Source organism: Schistocerca americana, chromosome 7 (genome assembly GCF_021461395.2).
Source record: "Schistocerca americana isolate TAMUIC-IGC-003095 chromosome 7, iqSchAmer2.1, whole genome shotgun sequence".
Taxonomy (NCBI): Eukaryota; Metazoa; Arthropoda; class Insecta; order Orthoptera; family Acrididae; genus Schistocerca; species Schistocerca americana.
Window position 1 is genome coordinate 303819159 of NC_060125.1, and position 12910 is coordinate 303832068.

Consider the following 12910-nt stretch of genomic DNA (forward strand, 5'->3'; position numbering starts at 1 on the left):
CACCTTTTGTTCGCGTTGACGACACTTAGAGCAGTGGACGTTATATTTCAGATGTGCTACGACCCGTGGCTCTACTCTTAATTCGATCCCTGCGAAACCCTACATTTCAGCAGGATAATGCACGACCTCATGTTGCAGGTCCTGTACGGGCCTTCCTGGATACAGAAAATGTTCGATTGCTGCTCTGGCCAGCACATTCTCCAGGTCTCTCACCAACTGAAAACATCTGGTCAATGGTGGCCGAGCAACTGGCTCGTCACAATACGTTAGTTTCTACTCTTGATGAACTGTGGTATCGTGTTGAAGCCGCATGGGCAGCTGTACCCGTACACGCCATCCAAGCTCTGTTTGAGTCAATGCCCAGGCGTTTCAAGGCCGTTATTACGGCCAGAGGTGGTTGTTCTGGGTACTGATTTCTCAGGATCTAAGCACTCAAGTTGCGTGAAATTGTAATCACGTGTCAGTTCTAGTATATTACTCTTGGCTGTGGAGCCTTTAGTGGGCGACAGTGAGTATAGTATACCACGGCTGACCAGGGCGTCTCCAGCCACATCTTCGCTACGCATAGGGTTTCTGTTCGAAGTGGGACTAATTACTGAAGACAGTCTCACTCTAGTCATTGAGATTCCATGATGGGACACTAATCTGAATGTCACCTGCCATATGGCCCGACAACCAAGAGTGACGATTTGTGGTGCCATTTCTTTTTCACAGCAGGAATGCTTTTTGGTTCTCGCTATCCACGGCATCATTATACTAGAGCGGTGCTTTTTTTCTTTTTTTACCCATAACGCTTTTGACTGATTTGATGCGACCCGCCACGAAGTCCTATCCTGCGTCAACCTCTTCATCTGAGAGTAGCACTGGAACCTACGTCTTCAGTTATTTGCTTGACGTATTCTCTTTTTCTTCCTTTATAATCTTTACCCTAAACTGCTCCCTCTATACCACGGAAGCTATTCTCTGATCTCTTAACAGTGTTCTATCATCATTTCCGTTCTTCTCCTGTTTTCCATACATTACTTTCTTCTCCGATTCTGCGTAGAACCTCCTCATTTCTTTCCTTATCAGTTTACCTGATTTTCAACATTCATCCGTAGCACCACATCTCAAATGCTTCGATTCTCTTCTGCTTCGGTTTCCCAATACTCCATATTTCAGTGCTACACAATACCACCAAACGTACATTCGCGGATATTTCTTCCTCAAATTAAGGCTTGTGTTTGGTACTGGTGGACGTCTCTCGGACAGGAATGCTCTTTTTGGCAGTGCTAGTCAGCCTTTTACGTCCTTGCTCCGTATGTCATGTGTTATTTTGGTGTCTGGGTAGTAGAATTGCTTACCATCTTCTGCTTCCTGGCCATCAGTCCTGATGTTAAGTTTCTTGATTTTCTCATTTCTGCAACTTGTCATTACTTTCAGGTTTCTTCGATTTACTCTCAGTACGTATTCTGTACTCATTAGACTGCTAATTCCATTAAGCTGATCCTATATTTCTACCTCACTTGCACTCAGGATAGTAATGTCATCGGCGAATTTTATCATTGATACCCTTTCACTTTGAATTTTAATTCCATTCTTGAACCTTTCTTTTATTCCCATCACTTATCTGGTTTTGGCATGTGTTCACTCCAGCTAGTTGACTAACAGATCAACAGAGAGTGCAAAACTGCCACAATATCGGATAATGCAAAAAAGTAATATGGCCCTGTGTCTCCTGATTGAACTGCAGTGGCAGTGTTGACACTAATTTATTCAGAATTGATCACTTTTAATTAAAAAGGGGTGCACATTGATGTTATATTCAGCTATTGAACACCAGATGCAAATGTTGAACATAAAATTAATTAAGAAAGTGACTTGGGATTTCAACTACTTGATTGAAAACAGATATAGTCGATTAGCACAAATTTATTTTAACTCTCGACCTTCAATCATCACATTACAAGAGTCTCCTATCAGGCAGCGGTAATAAATTGCGTTTGCATGGAGTAAAGCACGATAACTCAAAAGTAATTTCTATCGACTGACCCAGGCATAATGCGAACTGCGAGAAGAATTCTACAATAGACGGCCCATGAAACCCTCGTGGAAACTTTGCTGATGTGATTCAACAAATTAATCAGTGGCCAGAGCGGGCGCAATATCACCGAAAACAGCGTGGCAGAGCGGCGTTGTTGTGTGGACGTCGGCCAACCTCATGGTGCTGCAAGGCTGCACTCGCCTATTCACTCCTAGCTATCTTGCTCAGTACATAGCTGAACCAAAACTTCCTATCTCCAAGCTCAATCGTTCCATTTGCTAAGTCCTAAACTGCAGAGATGCTCACTCTTTCTCAGGCAAGCTGAGTAATGAACGCCACGTCCACACTCTAGGCAAGCTGGGAACGGAAGACCTCTACGGAGCCCTCTACCAGTCCATTCTTCACCTCGGTTTCCCCTCCAGCAAATTCAATTACGCTAATTGCAGTGCAAGTCACATTAATTATGTGTTATTTCCCAGCGCCAACCAATGCCTGCTCTGGTAAGTGAACAAATTCCCACAAAATTCCCCTTCCTCTCAACTTCTGTTATTTAGCTCCTCCTAGGCCACCCATCAATGTTAGCGTCTGCACAAACACCAAGTTTTCCGGAATTCTGACTCCCAGGAGAGTACTTCAAATTCCTTGGTCTTACATGCCCACCAGAGGCCGGCGTATTTCATTCTGTCGCTCTTCACCTGATTTACTTCAGACTCTGCGGACCGTGAATTCAGCGTGAAGTTGCTATAGTCATGAACACGCATATTTTGACCTCTGTTGACCGCTCCACCATAGCTTTGCGCGGCTTTCGCGCATGTTTCACTGAAAATGGGATGAAGGACATTTATCAACAGGTGTACAAGTTCTCCGTCTGCTTCCCCATACACCAGCATGGTGTCAAGGGTCAACCACCCCCCCCCCCAATCACTCTCACTCATCTTAAGGCAGCTGGAGGCCGCGCCCCATTACCGCTTTCTCAAGAGTTTGAGCTGCCCTAAGCTGCCTAGTGTCGCTTCCCTTCAGCACTCCCCAGCCACGCACCGTGGTCAATTCTGTATACTTCCCTGGGCTAAACTAGCCTCCAGTAAATCGATGCGTTTCCACTAAGTTTTTCATGTCGTGTGAATTACTTTAAAACCATCACCCGGCATTAATTATTCGAATACGTCCATACTCACCCTCTACAAGATGCATTGTGCCTTGTCAGTCATTTTTGTTGAGGCCTACTGTTCGCTCAACGTGAGTTAGGTGATCTTTAATGACTTCATGTAAGGGGCATAGTTCTTGCCATCTTACAGCTTATTTGATGTATGGACTGAACAGTAGGAGCGAAAGACTATGTCTCTGTCCTGCACCGTTATTGCCTCTTGGCTGCTGTACGTCTTGAATATTACTGTCTCTCCCTCTTTTTCCCTCAAAATTTCGAAAATTTAGCACAATTTTACATTTTTGAACTCTTTTTTCCAGGTCGACAAAGCCTTGCTTCCATTATCAACAGTAACGTCAGAGCTGTCTTTCTGGTGCCCTTACCTTCCCCTAAGCCAAACTGATCGTCATCTAACACATCCTTTTCTATTCTTATGTATATTATTCTCCTGAGCAACTTGGATGCAGGCGCTGTTAAACAGATTGTGCGAAGATATTTGCACCTGTCATCTAATGTTTTTTTCCGGAAGTCAGGTGGTATATCGTTAGTCTCATACATTCTACACACCAACATGGATAATCGTTTTGTTGCTACTTACCCCAGTCACACTGGAAACTCTGACAGGATGCTATCTATCCCTTGTGCCTTATTTGATCTTAAATCTTCCAAAGTTCTTTTATATTTTGATTCTAATACTAGATGCCCTGTTCCCCTGACTCTTCTATATCTATGTCGACTGCTGTTTCTTCTTCTATCACATCACAGAAGTCTTGACCCTCATAGAGGCTTTCAATGTACACCTCCCACCTATCCGCTCTCTCCTCTGCTTTTAACAGTCGAATTTCTATCGCACTCTTAATTACAACCCTTTTTTTAATTTTGCCGAATGTCATTTTGACTTCCCTGTATGTCGACTCAGTCTTCCCGACAATCATTTCTTTTCCGATTTAGCCGGCCGCTGTGACCGATCGGTTCTAGGTGCTTCAGTACGGAACCGCGCTGGTGTTCTGCTACGGTCGCAAGTTCGAATCCTGCCTCGGGCAAGTATGTGTGTGATGTCCTTAGGATAGTTAGGTTTAAGTAGTTCTAAGTCTAGGGGACTGATGACCTCAGATGTTAAGTCCCATAGTGCTTAGAGCCATTTGAACCATTTTCTTTTTCGATTTCCTCATATCTTTCATGCTGACACATCGCCTCAGCTTCCTAGAACTTCCTATTTATTTCATTCCTAAGGAATTCCCATTTCTGTATTGCTCAATTTCCCAGAACATTTTTGTACTTCCTTCTTTCATCAATCAGCTGAAGTATTCCTTCTGTTAGCCATGATTTCTTCGCAGTTATCTTCTATTTGCCTGTGTTTACCTTTCAGTCTTCAGTGTTTGCCCATTTCAGAGATATCCAATTCTCTTCATCTGAACTGCCTTCAGAGCTATTCCTTGTACCCGAATCTATAGTCTTAGAGAACCTCAAGAGCATGTCTTCATTTCTTAGTGCTTCTGTAGCCCACTTCTCTGGCTAGTCTCTTAATCTTCAGCCTACTCTTCATCACTACCAAATTGTGATCTGAGTGTGTATGTGCTCCGGGCTACGCCTCACTATCCAATACCTGATTTCCGAATTTCTGCCTGATTATGATGTAATCTAATTGGAATATTCCTGTATCTCCCGCCTTGTCCTAGTATAGCTGTTCCTCTTGTGATTCTTTAACAGAGTGTTCGCTATTACCATGTGAAATTTATCGCAGAACTCAATTAGTCCTCTTTTCTCCCTCTCCTACTACCGAGCCCAATTTCCTCTGTAACCCTACAACTACGTTCGAGTTCTCCATGATTACTTGTTTTTCATCTCCATTTACGTCGTGAATTAACCGTTGAACATATCCATACACTGTCTTCATCTCTTCATGTTCAGCTTGCGACGACGGCATGTATACATAAATTATCGTTTTCGGTGTTGGTTTGCCGTCGATTCTGATGAGAACAACCCAATCACTGAACTGTTCATAGTAACATACTCTGTGCCCTACCATCCTATTCATAACGAATCTTACTCCCGTTATACCATTTTCTGCTCTTGCTGGTTCAACCCCATGCCACTTGACCATAAATCCTTGCCTTCTTTCCATTTCCCTCACTGACCTCAACTGTATCTAGATTGAGCCTTTGTATTTTTGTTTTGAGATTTTCTAGCTTTTCTGCCACGTTCAAACTTCTGACATTCCACGCCCCAAACGTAGAACGTTATCTTTCGATGTCTGTTCAGACTTTTTCTCATGGTCACCTTTCCCTTGGCAGTTCTCTCCTGAAGATCCGACTGTACAGCTGTCCGTCGACGATACTCTACGTCTCGTTTTGTTACGTTCGTGAGAGGCGATTCTCGGCTTAGGTTTCAGAAAAATAATCCTCTTCTCTCAAGGTGGAAGTTTCTGTTGCTTGCTCTCATCTTGCCAAACCCCACCTTAGCCAGCAAGGTCACCAGATTTGTCCCCAACCGAGAATGTTTGTAGCATTATGGGCACAGCCCTCCAAACAGCTCGGGATTTTGACCATGTAACGCACCACATGGACAGAATTTGGCACGATATCCATCAGGAAGACATTCAACAACTCTGTCAATCAATGCCAAGGCGAATAACTGGTTGCATAATGGCCAGAAGTGGACCAACACGTTACTGACTTGCACAATTTGTGAAGGTCTCTCTCTTTAACAAATCATCCGATGTTTCTTAATGTACATTCAAAGTGAAACCAAAAGGAAGTGATTGAAAGATTGTTTGTACACAGTCCCTGAGGATCGTCATCGTAGACCGGAATTAATTACTGGGCATAAAATATAGTGGTCCTTAAATGGAATAAAGGTATAGTGTTAAGAATAGGTGTATACATGCAGTGTGTCCCAAGATGAATTGCCATAGGTAATATGTATTAAGGTATGCACTTTAGAGCCCTTGTCCACAGGACACACTTTTCTTGTTTTGGTTAAAAATATGCAAATGAGCAGAAGAGATTTGTTTCCCGATATCAAAGAAAAGATGTGCTCATAGGTCTTAAGGTACTAAACATTTCTGCTTCGATGATCGTTCCTGTCATCTCCTTGGATACTGATCATTCATCCTGGGACACCTTGTATATGAGCTTTGCATACTGTTTGTGACCACCGTGTATAAATACCTCTTACTGTCTCACGAAGGAAACACTTCCAAACTACGATACTGCAGTAGTCATGTGAAACTATGCATGCATGCGTGTCCGAAGTAGCTTTGTATCGTTCTTTTTCACAACACAGGCACTGCGATATGGTCTCTATCCGCCGATCCTAGGCAGCGATTTTCAATTAAAATGTCCTCCCTGTTAGAGAATTACGATTACAAGTTGTAGGCACATGGTTGAAGACATATGGAATTATGGCTCTGGCTGTAAGTCGTGATTATACTGTATATCCGAAGCGGTTAAGGGGGCCACTCTCGTAAAGCGAGAAATCCGACTTAACGCCCCGGTCCGGAACAAATTTTTGCTGTCGTCAGCCACTCATACAGATGATGGTTGTTTATATACTGCATTTGCATTCAAACCAGGGTTTGTGTATCGTGTGCATCGTATACACGCCGTGCAGACGCGTAGAAGAGAAGGATAAAATCAGAAAAGTCATTAGAAACTTTAAGTCCGGAAGTAAATAGTTCCTCTGTTATGACCTAAGCACAATTGCAGTCATACCAAAGTTACAACACTATTACACTACTGGCCATTAAAATTGCTACACCAAGAAGAAATGTAAATGATAAACTGGTACTCATTGGACAAATATATTATACTAGAACTGACATATGATTACATTTTCACGCAATCTTGTTACATAGATCCTGAGAAATCAGTACCCAGAACAACCACCTCCGTAATAACGGCCTTGATACGCCTGAACATTTAGTCAAACAGAGCTTCGATGGCGTGTACAGGTACAGCTGCCCATGCAGCTTCAACACGATGCCACAGTTAATCAAGAGTAGTGACTGGCGCATTGTGATGAGCCAGTTGCTCGGCCACCATTGACCAAACGTTTCCAATTGGTGAGAGATCTGGAGAATGTGCTGGCCAGGGAAGCAGTCGAACATTTTCTGCATCCAGAAAGGCCCGTACAGGACCTGCAACATGCGGTCGTGCACTATCCTGCTGATTTGTAGGGTTTCGCAGTGATCGAATTAAGGGTAGAGCCACGGGTCGTAACACATCTGAAATGTAACGTCCATTGTTCAAAGTGGCGTCAATGCGAACAAGAGGTGACCGAGACGTGTAACCAATGGCATCCCATACCATCACGCAGGGTGATACGCCAGTATGGCTATGACGAATACACGCTTTCAATGTGCGTTCATCGCGATGTCGCCAAACACGGATGCGACCATCATGATGCTGTAAACTGAACCGGGATTCATCCGAAAAAAATTACGTTTTGCCATTCGTGCACGCAGGTGCGTCGTTGAGTACACCATCGCAGGCGCTCCAGTCTGTTATGCAGCGTCAAGGGTAACCGCAGCCATGGTCTCCGAGCTGATAGTCCATGCTGCTGCAAACGTTGCCGAACTGTTCGTGCAGATAGTTGTTGTTTTGCAAACGTCCCCATCTGTTGACTCAGGGATCGAGACGTGGCTGCACGATCCGTTACAGCCATGCGGTTAAGATGCCTGTCGTCTCGGCTGCTAGTGATACGAGGCGGTTGGGATCCAGCACTGCGTTCTGTATTACCCTCCTGAATCCACCAATTCTGCTAACAGTCATTGGATTTCGACCAACGCGAGCAGCAAAGTCGCGATACGATAAACCGCAATCGCGATAGGCTACAATCCGACCTTTATCAAAGTCGGAAACGTGATGGTACGCATTTCTCCTCCTTACACGAGGCATCACAACAACGTTTCTCCAGGCAACGCCGTTCAGGTGCTGTTTGTGTATGAGAAATCGGTTGGAAACTTTCCTCATGTCAGTACGTTGTAGGTGTCGCCACCGGCGCCAACGTTGTGTGAATGCTCTGAAAAGCTTATCATTTGCATATCACAGAATCTTCTTCCTGTCGGTTAAATTTCACGTCTGTAGCACATCTTCGTGGTGTAGCAATTCTAATGGCGAGTGGTGTAATAAGATTAAGTTATAGTCGTGACGTTTACAGCGATGTGGGTAGCCAAAAATCTTCGGACGTTCAGTAACGGAGGTATTACTAACGGAAGACATTGGACTGTTGCAGAGTTCGACGAGTATACTATTAAGCCAATGGTCACAGTATTTTAGCACGTCATTGTATAATCAGGATCAAAATCGTGTACGTTATGTGTTTAATTTGTAGCCTGTGATCTGCCTGTTTATCATTTTCAGTTTCGTGGTATTGTGAAGCACAAATATTGTTTACATGTACAGCCTGCTAGTATCAAGGAAGAAAACTGTAGTCGCTTTCACTTTTACTCACATAACTGATTAACGCGGCAGAGAAGTACGGCGTTAGAATCGTAACAAAGACTGGGAATGACTAAGTACGGAAGCGGCGGTCTGCTATTCGCAGCGGCCCTTGTGTACAACACAGGGGCGACCGTCGTCATTCCCATTTTGTGGCGCGTGATTCACTCCTGTGGCGGCCCCCTGCCGGCTCAGAGCTGGCGCAGAGCCCTTCTTAATTTGTTCTCGCGACGCATTTCTGCGTTCCGGAAGACAGTCTTGCAGTCCACCTGCACAGACCGTGTAGGGTCACCGACCGGGACTCCCCCCTGCTGCTTCGCAATATTGTGAAGACGCTGCTGCAGTTTCTTTGAAACTGTAAGGAACTCATCTACATCTACGTGGATACTCTGCAAATCACATTTAAGTGCCTGGCAGATTGTTCATCGAACCACCTTCACAATTCTCTATTATTCCAATCTCGTATAGCACGCGGAAAGAATGAACACCTATATCTTTCCGTACGGGCTCTGATTTCCCTTATTTTATCGTGGTGCTCATCTGGCCCTATGTAGGTCGGTGTCAACAAAATATTTCGGGAATCGGAGGAGAAAGTGGGTGATTGGAATTTCGTGAGAAGATTCCGTTGCAACGAAATACGCCTTTCTTTTAATGATGTCCAGCCCAAATCCTGTATCATTTCTGTGACACTATCTCCCATATTTCGTGTTAATACAAAATTTGCTGCCTTTCTTTGAACTTTTTCGATGTACTCCGTCAGGCCTACCTGGTAAGGACCCCACACCGCGCAGCAGTATTCTAAAAGAGGAGGGACAAGCGTAGCGTAGGCAGTCTCCTTAGTAGGTCTGTTACATTTTCTAAGTGTCCTGCCAATAAAACGCAGTCTTTGGTTAGCCTTCTCCACAACATTTTCTATGTGTTCTTCCCAGTTTAAGTTCTTCGTAATTGTAATACCTAGGTATTTAGTTGAATTAACGGCTTTTAGATTAGACTGATTTATCGTGTAACCGAAGTTTAACGAGTTCCTTTTAGCACTCATGTGGATGACCTCACACTTTTCGTTATTTAGGGTCAACTGCCACTATTCGCACCATTCAGATATTTTTTCTAAACCGTTTTTCAGTTTGTTTTGATCTTCTGATGACTTTATTAGTCGATAAACGACAGCGTCATCTGCAAACAACCGAAGACGGCTGCTCAGATCGTCTCCCAAATCGTTTATATATATAAGGAACAGCAAAGGGCCAATAACACTATCTCGGGGAACGCCTGAAATCACTCAGACAAGTCATTCTACGTATATTCGTCTAAGCGCTTCCACGGGAGTACGATACAGTTCGCCAACTTGCACCGAAACTTTCACGTTTTAACCTAACCTAGACGCCGAGCTAAACTACAGTTGACTATGGAAGCAGCTTAGCGATAGGGGGTGGGGGTGGGGGCAAGGAAGTCCGTCATTTCACAGGCGCCACTCACAGAAGTGCGCTACATGGTTCCCAAGACAAACAAGATTTTCCGGACTATTTCGTTGTTATTTTGATCGATAATAATTATAACGGACTTGCTATGAACCTTTTGTTCCTGCTTGTACGTGCGTCGACGTGTTTCATGGTGTCGCCGTTGTACTTCCTTCTACTGGTTTCGGCTGTTCCCATTCATTTTGGAAATAACTTACCTATGATTGACGTGTGGTCTCAAAATTGCTGCTGCACACTTTGAGTGCTTTTAAAAATGGATGTTCCTGTTACTGGTTGTCTGAATATGTTCTTTGCTTCTGTTTATGTTTTGCGCATCTCCTCAGTTACTCAGTTGACCTCCTGTGGTACTAAAGAAACAACGGATTGTGTTTGCTATCGCTGTCGTCCACTCCTCTCAGTACGGTGCTTACGTTCTTTTGTAAGTTCCACCCCAAGAACCATTCTGACATGGTTGTATCTGAATAGCCTAAGGCGTACCTTACTATTATAGCTCGTTTGATTTTAAGCTACGGCTTGTGTCCCTTTTGCGTTAAAGGGGTTAGAACCCCGCCTTGAAATGAAGCCTAGTTTAAGTATGGGTTAGTTCCTGTTTAGTTTTGAAAGGGTTAGGTCCCCGCCTTAAGCTGAACGTCTGGTTTTAAGTTACAGCTAGTGCGTTAAGAGCAGACGTTGTTGGTTATAAGGTCCTATTGACATGGCCCTAAGTGGTGGCAATACAGTTAAGGCCCTAAGTGTCAGTTCATTAGTTTAAGTAATCCTGGATGTAGCTTAGAGCAGCCGCTGCTTGCTTATTATGTGTACTAATTTGGGATACTAATCGGGCACGTAGGAAACGTTAGGTATTTTATTGTTTCAAGATGTATGCTTGTTTCTACCCATTCTATGTTATTTATTTATTTATTTACTGTACCATATCCTCGTTAACGAATTTCCATTCTACTTTCATGACAATGCATAACGGAATGATCAATAATAAATATGAAAACTTTACAATTTGTTAGGGTTATATATTTAAAATTCACGGTAAACCTTAAGTAATGTCCTGCTCTTGTTTTAAATGTCCTCGGACAGTGCTGTTGTCCCTTGCATGGTAACCTAGCCACTTACTCAGTTTCTTTCACAAAGCAAGCAAGTCCACATTCGCTGCACCTTGCTCCTTCGGCAGCCGATGAGGTGCTCGTCATCGTCGCCACCCATGTCGCGCCAGTACTGCCGGTGCGGGTCCTTGCTTGCGGCACCTAGGTCACTGAGGTAACATCTGGCGTCCGGAAGGGCGCCGCATCTAGTAAAAACATTTACTGTGCTTTTAGAAAAAGTAAAAAACGAAACAGAGAAAAGAAAATTTGAAATTAAGAATGTGTGTCAGCCCTGAACACCCTCAGTGGCAAACACCCAGCACTCCATTTCCCCCTCTCACGCTTTCTGCACGCCTCATCTCTGCCATGTTGCCATTCCTTTACGGGACAAACCTGTCATCCGGTACAGTTAGGTTAAGTTGACAGCTTCTTTTGGACGTTTACTGATGACCAGCGCCCCATGCTCGTAAGCTACTATAACATCACGGTTTTTTTTTCTTTGGGTCATCAGTCCTCTGACTGGTTTGATGCGGCCCGCCACAAACTCCTCTCCTGTGCCAATCTCTTCATCTCAGAGTAACACTTGCAACGTACGTCCTTAATTATTTGCTGGATGTATTCCAGTCAGTGTCATCCTCTACAGTTTTGCCCTCTACATCACCCACTAGTACCATGAAAGTTATTTCCTGACGTCTTAACAGATGTCCTAACATCCTGTCCTTTCTCCTTGTCAATTTCTTCCACATATTCCTTTCCTTTCCGAATCTGCGCAGAACCTCGTCATTCCTTAGCTAATCAGTGCACATTATTTTCAACATTCGTTTGTAGCACCACATCTCAAATGTTTCGATTCTCTTCTGTTTCGATTTTCCACAGCCCATATTTCTCCACCACACAATGCTGTGTTCCAAACGTACAAGAGATTTCTTCCTCAAGGTATATGACTGATACTAGCGTACTTCACTTGGCTATGAATGTCCTTTTTGCCAGTCCTAGTCTGCTTTCTCCTTGCTCCGTAGTTCATTGTTTATTTTGTTGCCTAGATAGCAAACCTTAACTTCATCCATTTCATGACCATCAAGCCTGATATTAACTTTCTCGCTGTTATCATTTCTGTTACTTCGTATTTCTCCTACTTCCTTCTTTCTTCGGTTTACTCTCAATGCGTATTCTGTACTCATTAGACTGTTCGTTTCGTTCAGCAGATTATGTAATTCATCTTCGCTTTCACTCAGAATAGCAATGTCATCAGCAAATCGTATCATAGATATCCTTTCACGTTGAATTTTAATTCCACTCCTGAATCTTTCTTTTATTTCCATCACTGCTTCTTCGATGTACAGTTTGAAGAGTAGGGGGAAAGACTGCATCATTGTCTTACGCTATTTCTAATCCGAGCACTTCGTTCTTGGTCATGCAGTCTTATTACTCTCTCTTGTCTCTTGTACATATTATATATTATCCGTCTCTCCCTATAGCTTACCCCTATTTTTTTCAGAATTTCGAACATCTTGCACCACTTTTCATTGTCAAACGCTGTTTCCAGGTCGACAAATCCTGTGAACGTGTCTTGATTATTCTTTAGCCTTGCTTCCATTAACGCCCACAATGTCAGGATTGCCTCTCTGGTGCCTTTACCTTTCCTAAAGTCAAACTGATCAACATTTAACAGATATTCATTTTTCTCTTCAGTTCTTCTGTATATTATGCTTGCCAGAAACTTGGATGCATGAGCTGATAAGCTGGCT